Source organism: Lycium ferocissimum, chromosome 12, assembly GCF_029784015.1.
Source record: "Lycium ferocissimum isolate CSIRO_LF1 chromosome 12, AGI_CSIRO_Lferr_CH_V1, whole genome shotgun sequence".
NCBI lineage: Eukaryota > Viridiplantae > Streptophyta > Magnoliopsida > Solanales > Solanaceae > Lycium > Lycium ferocissimum.
Genome location: NC_081353.1, coordinates 25467281 through 25485165, shown reverse-complemented (window position 1 = coordinate 25485165; position 17885 = coordinate 25467281).

The following is a 17885-nucleotide window of genomic DNA, read 5'->3' as shown; positions in this document are numbered from 1 at the left end:
TTTTTCACTCAACTCACGTCAAGAACTCCCCTTTGAACCGGGCAAATTAGTAGATGCTCTTCCTCACGACTCACATATCACTCTCATATAAGTGTGTAAAGAACATTTTGCCCTTTAGATGCTCTTCACTCACGCAAATTAGTAGATTTTTTTCACTCATGAACGAAATTAGTAGATGCTCACGTATCACTCTAATATATGTGCCAAGAACTCCCCGTCTTTATGTGTCAAGAACTCCCCTTTGGGGCAAATTAGTAGATGCTCTTCACTCACGACTCACATATCACTCTCGCGTATATGTGTAAAGAACTTCCCTAAGTGTGCTACTATCACTAACATTTTGCGATCGACTCGTATCACTCTCGCTGCCAAGTGTGCTACTAATAACATTTTGCACTCAAGAACTCCCTTTGGGCAAATTAGTAGATGCTCTTCACTCACTCACATATCACTCTCATATATGTGTGCTGCTAATAACATTTTTTTCAACTGGTCATGAACTCCCTTTTGAAACTGGCAAATTAGTAGATGCTTTTCACTCACTACTCATATATCACTCTCATATATGTGTCAAAATCTCCCCTTTGAAACTGGACAAATTAGTAGATGCTCTTCACTCACGTCTCACAGATCACTCTCATATATGTGTCAAGAACTCCCCTTTGAAACTGGGCAAATTAGTAGATGCTCTTCACTCACGACTCACATATCACTCTCATATATGTGTAAAGAACTTCCCTTTGAAACTGGGCAAATTAGTAGATGCTCTTCACTCACGACTCACGTATCACTCTAATATATGTGCCAAGAACTCCCCTTTGAAACTGGGTAAATTAGTAGATGCTCTTCACTCACGACTCACATATCACTCTCATATAAGTGTGCTACTAATAACATTTTTTGCAGCTGGTCAAGAACTCCCCTTTGAAACTGGGCAAATTAGTAGATGCTCTTCACTCACGACTCACATATCACTCTCATATATGTGTGCTGCTAATAACATTTTTTTCAACTGGTCATGAACTCCCTTTTGAAACTGGGAAAATTAGTAGATGCTTTTCACTCACTACTCATATATCACTCTCATATATGTGTCAAAATCTCCCCTTTGAAACTGGACAAATTAGTAGATGCTCTTCACTCACGTCTCACAGATCACTCTCATATATGTGTCAAGAACTCCCCTTTGAAACTGGGCAAATTAGTAGATGCTCTTCACTAACGACTCACATATCGCGTTGAAACTGGGCAAATTAGTAGATGCTCTTCACTCACAACTCACATATCACTCTCATATATGTGTCAAGAACTCCCCGAGAGGCGGGCAAATTAGTAGATGCTCTTCACTTACGACTCACATATCACTTTTTTTCAATGGACAAATTAGTAGATCACTTTTTTTTTAACCGAACAAATTAATAGATGCTCTTCAATCACAACTCACATATCACTCTCATATATGTGTCAAGAACTCCCTTTGAGCGGGCAAATTAGTAAATGCTCTTCACTCGCGACTCACATATCACTTTTTTTTTTAACTGGTCAAGAACTTTTCTTTAAAATTTGGCAAATTAATAAATGCTCTTCACTTACAACTCACATATCACGTTGAAACTGAACAAATTAATAGATGCTCTTCACTCTCGACTCACATATCACTCTCATATATGTGTGCTGCTAATAACATTTTTTTCAACTGATCAAAAGCTCCCCTCACATATCACTCTCATATATGTGTCAAGAACTCCCTTTTGAGACTGGACAAATTAGTAAATGTTCTTCACTCACGACTCATATATCACTTTTTTTTCAACTGGTCAAATTAGTACATCACTTTTTTTTCAACGGGACAAATTAATAGATGCTCTTCAGTCACAACTCACATATCACTCTCATATATGTGTGTGTCAAGAACTCTCCTTTAAAACTAAACAAATTAGTAAATGCTCTTCACTCACGACTCACATATCACTTTTTTTTCAACTGACTCACATATTACTATTTTTTCAACTGGGCAAATTAGTAAATCACTTTTTTTTCAACTGGACAAATTAATAGATGCTCATCAGTCACAACTCACATATCACTCTCATATATGTGTGTGTCAAGAACTCTTCTTGAAAACTGGACAAAACTCTCACATATGTGTGTGTCAAGAACTCTCCTTTAAAACTGGACAAATTAGTAAATGATGTTCACTCACGACTCACATATCACTTTTTTTCAACTGAGACTCACGTATCACTTTTTTTTCAACTGGGCAAATTAATAAATCACTTTTTTTTTTCAACTGGACAAATAAATGGATGCTCTTCAGTTCACAACTCACATATCACTCTCATATATGTGTGTGTCAAGAACTCTCCTTTAAAACTGAACAAATTAGTAAATACTCTTCACTCACGACTCACATATCACTTTTTTTTCAACTGAGACTCACATATCACTTTTTTTTCAGCTGGGAAAATTAGTAAATCACTTTTTTTCAACTGGACAAATTAATAGATGCTTTTCAGTCACAACTCACATTCTCTCTCATATATGTGTGTGTCAAGAACTCTCCTTTAAAACTGGACAAAACTCTCATATATGTGTGTGTCAAGAACTCTCCTTTAAAACTGGACAAATTAGTAAATGCTCTTCACTCACGACTCACATATCAACTTTTTTTTCAACTGAGACTCACATATCACTTTTTTTTCAACTGGGCAAATTAGTAAATCACTTTTTTTCAACTGGACAAATTAATAGATGCTCTTCAGTTACAACTCACATATCACTCTCATATATGTGTGTGTCAAGAACTCTCCTTTAAAACTAGATGCTCTTTAGCCACAACTCACATATCACTCTCATATATGTGTGTGTCAAGAACTTTCCTTTAAAACTGGACAAAACCCTCATATATGTGTGTGTCAAGAACTCTCCTTTAAAACTGAACAAATTAGTAAATGCTCTTCACTCACGACTCACATATCACTTTTTTTTCAACTGGGCAAATTAATAAATGCTCTTCACTCTCCTTTAAAACTAGATGCTCTTCAGTCACAACTCACATATCACTCTTATATATGTGTGTATGAAGAACTCTCTCTCAAATATGTGTGTGTTAAGAACTCTCCTTTAGAACTGGACAAAACTCTCATATATATGTGTCAAGAACTCTCCTTTAAAATTGGACAAATTAGTAAATGCTCTACACTCACGACTCACTTTTTTTTCAATTGGGCAAATTAATAAATGCTCTTCACTCTCCTCTAAAACTAGATGCTCTGCAGTCACAACTCACATATCACTCTCATATATGTGTGTGTCAAGAACTCTCTCTCATATATGTGTGTGTCAAGAACTCTCCTTTAAAACTGGACAAAACTCTCATATATGTGTGTCAAGAACTCTCCTTTAAAATTGGACAAATTAGTAAATGCTCTTCACTCACGACTCACTTTTTTTTTTCAATTGGGCAAATTAATAAATGCTCTTCACTCTCCTTTAAAACTAGATGCTCTTCAGTCACAACTCACATATCACTCTCATATATGTGTGTGTCAAGAACTCTCTCTCATATATGTGTGTGGAATAAAGGGAAGATACCTAGAGCCTGTTTGGATAGGCTTAAAAAAAGCAGCTTATAAGCTAAAAAAAAAAAAAAAAATAAGTTGGGGTAGGCCAACTTATTTTTTTTTGGCTTATAAGCTGAGTGTTATTCTGACTTGATGCACGACCGTCTGCTGGTCCTTTCCGTTTATGTTAACTAGTCGATATGGATAGTGACTTATTCCCCCCTATGCAGTACTTCCCTTTTTGGAGAAGACAACATTCTTCCTGTATCCAATTGGCATTGTTATCATCCTTTCACCCATCTGTAAGTATTTATGTTAATTCATGATTGTGTCGCGTCATATTGGTCAGTAAGGTGACAAATTTTGTTTCTTGCTTATAATTATTTTGATTGGCTGGACAAAACTCTCATAGATGTGTGTCAAGAACTCTCCTTTAAAATTGAACAAATTAGTAAATGCTCTTCACTGTGTGCTGCTAATAATATTGGTCAGTAAGGTGACAAATTTTGTTTCTTGCTTATAATTATTTTGATTGGCGGACAAAACTCTCATATATGTGTGTCAAGAACTCTCTCTTTAAAATTGGACAAATTAGTAAATGCTCTTCACTGTGTGTCTTGCTAATAATATTGGTGATGGGTGACAAATTTTGTTTCTTGCTTATAATTATTTTGATTGGCTGGACAAAACTCTCATATGTGTGTGTCAAAAACTCTCCTTTAAAATTGGACAAATTAGTAAATGCTCTTCACTGTGTGCTGCTAATAATATTGGTTAGTAAGGTGACAAATTTTGTTTCTTGCTTATAACTATTTTGATTGGCTGGACAAAACTCTCATATATGTGTGTCAAGAACTCTCCTTTAAAATTGGACAAATTAGTAAATGCTCTTCACTGTGTGCTGCTAATAATATTGGTCAGTAAGGTGACAAATTTTGTTTCTTGCTTATAATTATTTTGATTGGCTGGACAAAACTCTCATATATGTGTGTCAAGAACTCTCCTTTAAAATTGAACAAATTAGTAAATGCTCTTCACTGTGTGCTGCTAATGTCGCGTTCATATTGGTCAGTAATTAAGGTGACAAATTTTGTTTCTTGCTTATAATTATTTTGATTGGTTGGACAAAACTCTCATATATGTGTGTCAAAAACTCTCCTTTAAAATTGGACAAATTAGTAAACGCTCTTCACTGTGTGCTGCTAATAATATTGGTCAGTAAGGTGACAAATTTTGTTCCTTGCTTATAATTATTTTGATTGGCTGATGCTTTTTACTGTGTGAAGCTAATAATATTGGTCAGTAAGGTGACAAATTTTGTTTCTTGCTTATAATTATTTTGATTGGCTGATGCTCTTCACTGTGAAGAGCTAGCTGCTAATAATATTGGTCAATAAGGTGACAAATTTTGTTTCTTGCTTATAATTATTTTGATTGGTGTTACACCCCAGAAAATTTCGCGTTACTAAGGTTGCAGGCGGCTTAGTGTGAGCCCAAGGAGGAGCAAATATTATAAGTATAACGAATGAAATTCTACTGTATTAGCATGAGGATAGCATGAGTTTGATAATTGGAATTCGTACAATATGATTTGGAATGATACGTTAAAAGATATATAGCCCTCGTGACCGTAAGCTGAGGTGGGCCCACATGATTGGGTTTTTATAAAGGACATATGACAAGTTATATGGACAATATATGTGAAGTTAAACACAACTCAAGAAGAACCCTTGAGCCAAATCCAAGTGTAAGCCCTCCAAAAAGATATTTTTAAGTTACGTTTTCGGGTGATCTGACTTCGAGAGGCCATAATCCCTTGATTATTTGGGAATTTGGGAAAACTCCAAATATGAAAGTTGTAGATAATTGAATTAGCTCTCCAACCATATGTCGTGGTCCTTCATAAGACATAGGAATAAAAAGTTATGGACGTTTTAAGGCAGAAAGGTCAAGCTGGGCAGTGGGCTCGGTCAAACCCGACTCCAAGTCGGGTCAGGCCCGCTTCCCTTGCTATTTAAGGAATATTTTCACCCTTATCTCCCTTATTTTCATACCAAAATACCAGAAACTTTTAGAGAGAGAGAGAGAGAGAGAGAGAGAGAGAGAGAGAGGAGAGTTAGAGAGAGAAAGCGGAGAATCGAGCAAGTTCGAGGTCCCAAATCCCGAGGCTCGTGAAGGGTAAAGTATAGAACAAGTTGTTGCCGTCGTTTCAAGCTAAAAGTTGAACTTAGGGGATGTTGATTTCGTGGTGGATGCTCATATAAGGTATTTTTAAAATGTTAATGATGTTCTTATCATGATGATTGATAGATTTAACAGGTTACAATAAAGAAAATGACGTTAAAAGTTCGGTTATCATTTTTGGATATCAAATAAGTTGGGGTCTGTTTTGGTATGATTAAATGGATAGAATTAGTTGGATATTGATATAAAATGATTGTTGATATTGTTGTTGATGTTGTTGACAAGTTGGTGTTCTTGAATTTTGGAGAATAAAGTGAATGTAGATATCGTATACAAAGCGTATCTTGTTTGTTTTGGTGTATATCTTTGGGAGTTGATGCTTTGAGTTTAAAGAGGCTTATATGAGATGGTTGTTATTGTTGTTGGTTGCTGATTGCGTTGTTAAATTGAATTGGAATTAGAGGAAAACGAAGATTACAGGGAAAATGCTGCTCGAATTTACGGAAGTTAATTACGAGCTTAGAGAAGTATATGAGCATCTTTCAAGTTGTCTACGGTTTCCTTTACCTTGATTGTAGATTGGTCAGTGTTTGGAAGCATAAGTTAAGCTAATCACGTAGGCGACAAGGTATGTTAAGGTTGTTCCTTCTTTCATTTTGGCATGATCCTTTTTGTTATTCATTCTATATATACTCCATATGATTCCATTCTTAGACGAGTAAGGTTTATATGTTTCTCGTGATGGCTTATTGATATTGTACTCCTATTCTGTTCCGAAGGAAACACCCATAAGGTGCCAAGTTGAGTTGTGTATATGGTTTTACTAACGATTTCGAGGAAATGAGTTTTATAATAAAGAAAAAAATAAAGTTTGATTTTCAAAACCACTCCGAAGGGGGTGCGAGATTTTACTAATTCATTTTATTTACGATTTACATTCCATAGTATCATCTCTTTGTATTGACATGATCATTTATTCTTTGGGTAGGGCAATAAGATGAAATTAAGTAGAATATAAGTAGTAAGAATTTCATAACAATTCTACCCTCAAACCTGGAAGTATATCCTCCTAAGTCTAGTGAGATACAAATTTGATAACTTCTTATGAAAGACTAGGGCTAATAACTTGATTGTGATGACTTGATTAGTTACTTATGATATGAATTGAAATTGATATTTGTGAATTGAATTTGTGTTGATATGTGGTGATATTAAGCCGGAAACGGCTACCCGAAGGGGCCATCGTTATTAAGCCGGAAGCTAATGCCCGAAGGGGCCATCATTATTACGTCATTATTATCGGTCCGGGAAGGACTATTATGTGATACTAGCCGAAAGCAGCTATCCGAAGGGACCATTCTGTTAACATGTCGGAAGCGGCATGTGTGTTGGATTGCATTATTTACTTAAAGATTGTTTTTAGACTTCTTATGCACATTTATGTTTCTTCCAGCGAAGGGTGCAGGTATTGAGTTAGATTGTGATTTCTTCTCTCCTAAATCAAATTATGATTATGATTTTTTACCACCTTACATACTCAGTACATTGTCCGTACTGATGTCTTTTTACCTGGGGACGTTGCGCTCGTACATGACCCATTATTTGGCAAAAGTGTATAGCTAGGATCCTTGGACGTCGGTGATTGGCAAGTTCCACCTCATTACGGAGCCGTGTTGAGTCATGTATAGATATGTATGATTATGGGCATGCCGGGTCTCGTCCTAACTCATAATGTTGATTTACTTTAGAGACTTATGGCATGCTGTCTTGTGGTATTTGTCGAGACGTCGACAAAGTGATGTCAGATTAGTCATTTGTGGATTTTAAAAGATATGTATTTTAGATGGTTTCAATTGGTTTAAAGTATTTATAGTCGTTATAAAGATAATGATTTCTATTTAGAAAAGTTTCATGTTTTTTAAAAGTTTTTGAAATGACAGGTTTTGATAGAGCGAATGTCTAAGGGTTCGTTTCGACTCCCTACGATGAGTCAGGTGCGAATCATGCCCTACCATTGTTAGGGTGTGACAATTGGCTGGACAAAACTCTCATATATGTGTGTCAAAAACTCTCCTTTAAAATTGGACAAATTAGTAAATGCTCTTCACTGTGTGCTACTAATAATATTGGTCAGTAAGGTCACAAATTTTTTTCCTTGCTTATAATTATTTTGATTGGCTGATGCTCTTCACTGTGTGAAGCTAATAATATTGGTCAGTAAGGTGACAAATTTTGTTTCTTGCTTATAATTATTTTGATTGGTGATGCTCTTCTTGTGAAGAAGCTAGGCTCGCTAATAATATTAGTTAGTAAGGTGACAAATTTTGTTTCTTGCTTATAATTATTTTGATTGGCTGGACAAAACTCTCATATATGTGTGTCAAAAACTCTCCTTTAAAATTAGACAAATTAGTAAATGCTCTTCATTGTGTGCTGCTAATAATATTGATCAGTAAGGTGACAAATTTTGTATTTTGATTGGCTGATGCTCTTCACTATGAAGAGCTAATTGCTAATAATATTGGTTAGTAAGGTGACAGAAGGTGACAAATTTTATATTTTGGTTGGCTAATGCTCTTCACTGTGAAGAGCTAACTGCTAATAATATTGATCATCTTAGCTTTTTTGTATTTTGATTGGCTGATGCTCTTCATTTTGTATTTTGGTTGGCTGATGCTAATAATATTGATCATCTTAGCTTTTTTGTATTTTAATTGGTTGATGCTCCTCATTTTGTATTTTGGTTGGCTGATGCTCTTCACTGTGAAAAGCTAACTGCTAATAATATTGGTCATCTTAGCTTTTTTGTATTTTGATTGGCTGATGCTCTTCATTTTGTATTTTGGTTGGCTGATGCTCTTTACTGTGAAGAGCTAACTGCTAATAATATTAGTCTGATGCTCTTCATTTTGTATTTTGGTTGGCTGATGCTAATAATATTGGTCATCTTAGCTTTTTTGTATTTTGATTGGCTTCATTTTGTATTTTGGTTGGCTGATGCTAATAATATTGGTCATCTTAGCTTTTTTGTGTTTTGATTGGCTGATGCTCCTCATTTTGTATTTTGGTTGGCTGATGCTCTTCACTGTGAAGAGCTAATTGCTAATAATATTGGTCATCTTAGCTTTTTTGTATTTTGATTGGCTGATGCTCTTCATTTTGTATTTTAGTTGGCTGATGCTCTTCATTGTGAAGAGCTAACTGCTAATAATATTGGTCTGATGCTCTTCATTTTGTATTTTGGTTGGCTAATGCTAATAATATTGATCATCTTAGCTTTTTTGTATTTTGATTGGCTGATGCTCCTCATTTTGTATTTTGGTTGGCTTAGCTTTTTTGTATTTTGATTGACTGATATCTTCAGTGTGAGGAGCTAACTGTTAATAATATTGGTCATCTTAGCTTTTTTGTATTTTGATTGGCTGATGTTTCTCATTTTATATTTTGGCGAGATCTCACTTATCAGATTCCATTGTGGAAGACATAATTTTTTCATTTTGTATTTTGGTTGGCTAATGCTAATAATATTAATCATCTTAGCTTTTTTGTATTTTGATTGGCTGATGCTCCTCATTTTGTATTTTGGTTGGCTTAGCTTTTTTGTATTTTGATTGACTGATATCTTCAATGTGAAGAGCTAACTGTTAATAATATTGGTCATCTTGGCTTTTTTGTATTTTGGTTGGCTAATGCTAATAATATTGATCATCTTAGCTTTTTTATATTTTGATTGGCTGATGCTCCTCATTTTGTATTTTGATTGGCTAATATCTTCAGTGTGAAGAGCTAACTGTTAATAATATTGGTCATCTTAGCTTTTTTGTATTTTGATTGGCTGATGCTCCTCATTTTGTATTTTGGTTGAAGAGCTAATAATATAATAATATTGATCATCTAAGCTTTTTTGTATTTGAATTGTCTGATGCTCCTCATTTTGTATTTTGGCGAGATCTCACTTATCAGATTCCATTGTGGAAGACATAATTTTTTCATTTTGTATTTTGGTTGGCTAATGCTAATAATATTGATCATCTTAGCTTTTTTGTATTTTGATTGGCTGATGCTCCTCATTTTGTATTTTGGTTGGCTAATGCTAATAATATTGATCATCTTAGCTATTTTGTATTTTGATTGGCTGATGCTCCCCATTTTATATTTTAGTTGAAGAGCTAATCATTTTGGTGTGAAGAGGCTGATGCTCCTCATTTTGTATTTTGGTTGAAGAGCTAATCTTAGCTTGTATTTTGATTGGCTGATGCTAATCATTTTGGTGTGAAGAGCTAACTGTTAATAATATTAATCATCTTAGCTTATTTGTATTTTGATTGGCTGATGCTCCCCATTTTGTATTTTGGTTGAAGAGTTAATCATTTTGGTGTGAAGAGGCTGATGCTCCCATTTTGGTGTGAAGAGCTAACTGTTAATAATATTGATCATCTTAGCTTATTTGTATTTTGATTGGCTGATGCTCCCCATTTTGTATTTTGGTTGAATAGCCGCATTTTAATGTGAAGAGCTAACTGTTAATAATATTGATCATCTTAGCTTATTTGTATTTTGATTGGCTGATGCTCCCCATTTTGTATTTTGGTTGAATAGCCACATTTTGGTGTTAGCTCTACCATTTTATATTAATATTGATCATCTTAGCTTATTTGTATTTTGATTGGCTGATGCTCCCCATTTTGTATTTTGGTTAAATAGCCACATTTAGCTTATCTGTATTTTGATTGGCTGATGCTCCCCATTTTGTATTTTGGTTGAATAGCCGCATTTGGTTGTTAACTCTACCATTTTATATTTTGGTTGAAGAGTTAATCATTTTGGTGTGAAGAGACTAATGCTCCTCATTTTGTATTTTGGTTGAAGAGCTAATTTTAATTGGCTGATGCTCCCCATTTTGTATTTTGGTTGAATAGCCGCATTTAATTTATTTGTATTTTGATTGGCTGATGCTTCCCATTTTGTATTTTGGTTGAATAGCCGCATTTTAGTGTTAGCTCTATCATTTTATATTAATATTGATCATCTTAGTTTATTTGTATTTTGATTGGCTGATGCTCCCCATTTTGTATTTTGATTAAATAGCCGCATTTTACTTATTTGTATTTTGATTAGCTGATGCTCCCCATTTTGTATTTTGGTTGAATAGCCGCATTTTGGTGTTAGCTCTACCATTTTATATTTTGATTGAAGAGTTAATCTTATTTTGTATTTTGATTGGCTGATGCTCCCCATTTTGTATTTTGATTGAATAGCCGCATTTTGGTGTTAGCTCTACCATCTTATATTTTGATTGAAGAGTTAATCATTTTGGTATGAAGAGGCTAATGCTCCCCATTTTGTATTTTGGTTAAATAGCCGCATTTTACTTATTTGTATTTTGATTGGCTGATGCTCCCCATTTTGTATTTTGGTTGAATAGCCGCATTTTGGTGTTAGCTCTACCATCTTATATTTTGATTGAAGAGTTAATCATTTTTGGTGTGAAGAGGCTAATGCTCGTCAGTTTGTGTTTTGGTTGAAGAACTTTTATATTTTGGTTGAAGAGTTAATCATTTTGGTGTGAAGAGGCTAATGCTCCCCATTTTGTATTTTGGTTAAATAGCCGCATTTTACTTATTTGTATTTTGATTGGCTGATGCTCCCCATTTTGTATTTTGGTTGAATAGCCGCATTTTGGTGTTAGCTCTACCATCTTATATTTTGATTGAAGAGTTAATCATTTTTGGTGTGAAGAGGCTAATGCTCGTCAGTTTGTGTTTTGGTTGAAGAACTTTTATATTTTGGTTGAAGAGTTAATCATTTTGGTGTGAAGAGGCTAATGCTCCCCATTTTGTATTTTGGTTAAATAGCCGCATTTTACTTATTTGTATTTTGATTGGCTGATGCTCCCCATTTTATGTTTTGGTTGAATAGCCGCATTTTGGTGTTAGCTCTACCATTTTATATTTTAATTGAAGAGTTAATCTTATTTGTATTTTGATTGGCTGATGCTCCCCATTTTGTATTTTGGTTGAATAGCCGCATTTTGGTGTTAGCTCTACCATCTTATATTTTGATTGAAGAGTTAATTATTTTGGTGTGAAGAGGCTAATGCTCCTCAGTTTGTGTTTTGGTTGAAGAGCTTTTATACTTTGGTTGAAAAGTTAATCATTTTGGTTATTTGTATTTTGATTGGCTGATGCTCACCATTTTGTATTTTGGTTAAATAGCCGCATTTTATTTATTTGTATTTTGATTGGCTGATGCTCCCCATTTTGTATTTTGGTTGAATAGCCACATTTTAGTGTTAGCTCTACCATTTTATATTTTGATTGAAGAGTTAATCTTATTTGTATTTTGATTGGCTGATGCTCCATTTTGTATTTTGATTGAATAGCCGCATTTTGGTGTTAGCTCTACCATCTTATATTTTGATTGAAGAGTTAATCATTTTGGTGTGAAGAGGCTAATACTCCCCATTTTGTATTTTGGTTAAATAGCCGCATTTTACTTATTTGTATTTTGATTCTTATATTTTGATTGAAGAGTTAATCATTTTGATGTGAAGAGGCTAATGCTCCCCATTTTATATTTTGGTTAAATAGCCGCATTTTACTTATTTGTATTTTGATTGGCTGATGCTTCCCATTTTGTATTTTGGTTGAATAGCCGCATTTTGGTGTTAGCTCTATCATTTTATATTTTGATTGAAGAGTTAATCTTATTCGTATTTTGATTGGCTGATGCTATAAAATGGTAGCTCTACCATCTTATATTTTGATTGAAGAGTTAATCATTTTGGTGTCAAGTGGCTAATACTCCCCATTTTGTATTTTGGTTAAATAGCCGCATTTTACTTATTTGTATTTTGATTCTTATATTTTTATTGAAGAGTTAATCATTTTGATGTGAAGAGGCTAATGCTCCCCATTTTATATTTTGGTTAAATAGCCGCATTTTACTTATTTGTATTTTGATTGGCTGATACTTTCATTTTGTATTTTGGTTGAATAGCCGCATTTTGGTGTTAGCTCTATCATTTTATATTTTGATTGAAGAGTTAATCTTATTCGTATTTTGATTGGCTGATGCTATAAAATGGTAGCTCTACCATCTTATATTTTGATTGAAGAGTTAGTCATTTTGATGTGAAGAGGCTAATACTCCCCATTTTTTATTTTAGTTAAATAGCCGCATTTTACTTATTTGTATTTTGATTGGCTGATGCTTCCTATTTTGTATTTTAGTTGAATAGCCGCATTTTAGTGTTAGCTCTATCATTTTATATTTTGATTGAAGAGTTAATCTTATTCGTATTTTTTTGATTGACTGATGCTCCCTATTTTGGTGTTAGCTCTAACATCTTATATTTTTTATTGATTATTTTGGTGTGAAGAGACTAATGCTCCCCATTTTATATTTTGGTTAAATAGCCGCATTTTACTTATTTGTATTTTGATTGGCTGATGCTCCCCATTTTATATTTTGGTTGAATAGCCGCATTTTGATGTTAGCTCTATCATTTTATATTTTGATTGAAGAGTTAATCTTATTCGTATTTTGATTGTGATGCTCCCTATTTTGGTGTTAGCTCTAACATCTTATATTTTTGATTGATTATTTTGGTGTGAAGAGGCTAATGCTCCCCATTTTATATTTTGGTTAAATAGCCGCATTTTACTTATTTGTATTTTGATTGGCTGATGCTTCCCATTTTGTATTTTGGTTGAATAGCCGCATTTTGGTGTTAGCTCTATCATTTTATATTTTTTTGATTGAATGCTCCCTATTTTGGTGTTAGCTCTAATATCTTATATTTTTGATTGATTATTTTGGTGTGAAGAGGCTAAATGCTCCTCAGTTTGCATTTTGGTGTGAGGCTAATGCTCCCCATTTTGATTGAAAAGTCAATGTTACTAGTATTTTGATTGGCTGATGCTCCCTATTTTGGTATTAGCTCTAATATCTTATATTTTTTATTGATTATTTTGGTGTGAAGAGGCTAAATGCTCCTCAATTTGCATTTTGGTGTGAGGCTAATGCTCCCCATTTTATATTTTTGGTAAATAGCCTGATTGATTGATACTTCCCATTTTGTATTTTGGTTCGCATTTTGGTGTGAGGCTAATGCTCCTCATTTTATATTTTTGGTAAATAGCCGCATTTTACTTATTTGTATTTTGATTGATTGATATTTCTCATTTTGTATTTTGGTTAAATAGCCGCATTTTAGTATTAGCTCTATCATTTTATATTTTTTTGATTGAAGAGTCAATGTTACTCGTATTTTGATTGGATGATGCTCCCTATTTTAGTGTTAGCTCTAATATCTTATATTTTTACTCGTATTTTGAGCTATTTTGGTATTAACTCTATCATTTTATATTGCATTTTGGTGTGAGGCTAATGATTGATTGATACTTCTCATTTTGTATTTTGGTTCGCATTTTGGTGTGAGGCTAATGCTCCTCATTTTATATTTTTGGTAAATAGCCTGATTGATTTATACTTTCAATTTTGTATTTTGGTTCGCATTTTGGTGTGAGGCTAATGCTCAGCTCTAATATCTTATATTTTTACTCGTATTTTGAGCTATTTTGGTATTAACTCTATCATTTTATATTTTTTTTGATTGACATTTTATATTTTTTGATTGAAGAGTGAAGGAGTCACTGATATTATTTTGGTTCCCGTTTTGGTGTGAGGTTAATGATTGATTGATACTTCCCATTTTGGTTCCCGTTTACTCGTATTTTGAGCTATTTTGGTATTAACTCTATCATTTTATATTTTTTTTTTACTCGTATTTTGAGCTATTTTGGTATTAACTCTATCATTTTATATTTTTTTTGATTGACATTTTATATTTTTTGATTGAAGAGTGAAGGAGTCACTGATATTATTTTGGTTCCCGTTTTGGTGTGAGGTTAATGATTGATTGATACTTTCCATTTTGGTTCCCGTTTACTCGTATTTTGAGCTATTTTGGTATTAACTCTATCATTTTATATTTTTTTTGATTGACATTTTATATTTTTTGATTGAAGAGTGAAGGAGTCACTGATATTATTTTGGTTCCCGTTTTGGTGTGAGGTTAATGATTGATTGATACTTCCCATTTTGGTTCCCATTTTGGTGTGAGGTTAATGGTTGATTGATACTTCCCATTTTGGTTCCCATTTACTCGTATTTTGAGCTATTTTGGTATTAACTCTATCATTTTATATTTTTTTTTATTGACATTTTATATTTTTTTGATTGAAGAGTGAAGAGTCACTGATATTATTTTGGTTCCCATTTTGGTGTGAGGTTAATGGTTGATTGATACTTCCCATTTTGGTTCCCATTTTGGTGTGAGGCTAATGCTCAGCTCTAATATCTTATATTTTTACTCGTATTTTGAGCTATTTTGGTATTAACTCTATCATTTTATATTTTTTTTGACTGACATTTTATATTTTTTTGATTGAAGAGTGAAGAGTCACTGATATTATTTTGGTTCCCATTTTGGTGTGAGGTTAATGGTTGATTGATACTTCCCATTTTGGTTCCCATTTTGGTGTGAGGCTAATGCTCAGCTCTAATATGTTATATTTTTACTCGTATTTTGAGCTATTTTGGTATTAACTCTATTATTTTATATTTTTTTTTATTGACATTTTATATTTTTTTTGATTGAAGAGTGAAGGAGTCACTGATATTATTTTGGTTCCCATTTTGGTGTGAGATTAATGGTTGATTGATACTTCCCATTTTGGTTCCCGTTTACTCGTAGTTTGAGCTATTTTGGTATTAACTCTATCATTTTATATTTTTTTTGATTGACATTTTATATTTTTTTAATTGAAGAGTGAAGAGTCACTGATATTATTTTGGTTCTCATTTTGGTGTGAGGTTAATCAACAAACTGATATTATTTTGGTTCCCATTTTGGTGTGAGGTTAATGGTTGATTGATACTCATTGATACTCCCCCTTTTGGTGTGAGGCCTAATGCTCAGCTCTAATATCTTATATTTTTACTCGCATTTGGTGTGAGGTTTTGAGCTGCCCATTTTGGTGTGAAGTTTTGAGCTGATATTATTTTGATTCCCCTTTTGAGGTTTTGGTGTGAGGTTTTGAGCTGATATTAATTTTAGTTGCCCATTTTAGTGTGAGGTTTTGAGCTGATATTTATTTTGGTTGCCCATTTTGAGATTTTGGTGTGAGGTTTTGAGCTGTCCATTTTGGTGGGAGAAGGTTTTGGTGTGAGGTTTTAAGCTGCCCATTTTGGTGGGAGGTTTTGAGCTGCCCATTTTAGTGTTTGATTGATACTTTCAATTTTGAGCCTGATTGATACTTTTCAATTTTGTATTTTGGTATTTAACTCTATCATTTTTAATTTTGTATTTTGGTATTAACTCTATCATTTTTTTGATTGCCCATTTTGAGGTTTTGGTGTGAGGTTTTGAGCTGGCCATTTTGGTGGGAGAAGGTTTTGGTGTGAGGTTTTGAGCTGTGCCCATTTTGGTGGGAGGTTTTGAGCTTGGCCCATTTTAATGTTTTGATTGATACTTTCAATTTTGAGCCTGATTAATACTTTTCAATTTTGTATTTTGATATTAACTCTATCATTTTTAATTTTGTATTTTGGTATTAACTCTATCATTCTTTTGATTGAAGAGTCACTGATATTAACTCTATCATTTTTTTGATTGCCCATTTTGAGGTTTTGGTGTGAGCCTGATTAATACTTTTCAATTTTGTATTTTGATATTAACTCTATCATTTTTAATTTTGCATTTTGGTATTAACTCTCTATCATTCTTTTGATTGAAGAGTCACTGATATTAACTCTATCATTTTTTTGAGCTGCCCATTTTTAATGTTTTGATTGATACTTTCAATTTTGAGCTGATATTAACTCTATCATTTTTTTGATTGCCCATTTTTTTGAGGTTTTGAGCTGAGGTTTTTGCCCATTTTTAGTATTTTGATTGATACTCTTTCAATTTTGAGCCTTTTTGCCCATTTTTAGTGTTTTGATTTTTGATACTTTCAATTTTGAGCTGATTGATACGTTTTGAGGTTTTGGTGTGAGGTTTTTGCCCATTTTTAATGTTAATGTTTTGATTGATACTACTTTCAATTTTGAGCCTTTTTGCCCATGTTTTGAGCTGCCCATTTTAGTGTTTTGATTGATACTTTTAATTTTGAGCCTGATTGATACTTTTTAATTTTATATTTTTGATATTAACTCTATCATTTTTAATTTTGTATTTTGGTATTAACTCTATCATTCTTTTGATTGAAGTGTTTTAATTGTGATACTTTTAATTTTGAGCCTGATTGATACTTTTTAATTTTATATTTTGATATTTAACTCTGTCATTTTTAATTTTGTATTTTGGTATTTAACTCTATCATTCTTTTGATTGAAGAGTCACCAATATTGCTATTTTTGTATGAACTCAAAGAGTCACCCAACTCTACCAGAAGTCCAACTCTATCATTCTTTTGAGTCACTTTCATTATATTATTTCGATCCAACAGAAGTCCAACTCTATCAGTCACTTTCATTATATTATTTCGATCATCATATTATTTCGTCCAACTATTATATTATTTCGATCCAACAGAAGTCCAACTCTATCAGTCACTTTCATTATATTATTTCGATCATCATATTATTTCGTCCAACTCTATCAGTCACCGATCCAACAGAAGTCCAACTCTTCATTCTTTTGAGTCACTTTCATTATATTATTTCGATCCAACAGAAGTCCAACTCTATCAGTCACTTTCATTATATTATTTCGATCATCATATTATTTCGTCCAACTATCATATTATTTCGATCCAACAGAAGTCCAACTCTTCATTCTTTTCAGTCACTTTCATTATATTATTTCGATCCATCATATTATTTCGTCCTTTCATATATTATTTCGATGGAAGAGTCCAACTCTACCAGAAGTCCAACAGAAGTCCAACTCTATCAGTCACTTTCATTATATTATTTCGATGGATCATATTATTTCGAAGTCATCATATTATTTCGTCCAACTTTCATTATATTATTTCGATCATCATATCCAACTCTATCAGTCACTTTCATTATATTATTTCGATCATCATATTCCAACTCTATCGGTCACTTTCATCATATTATTTC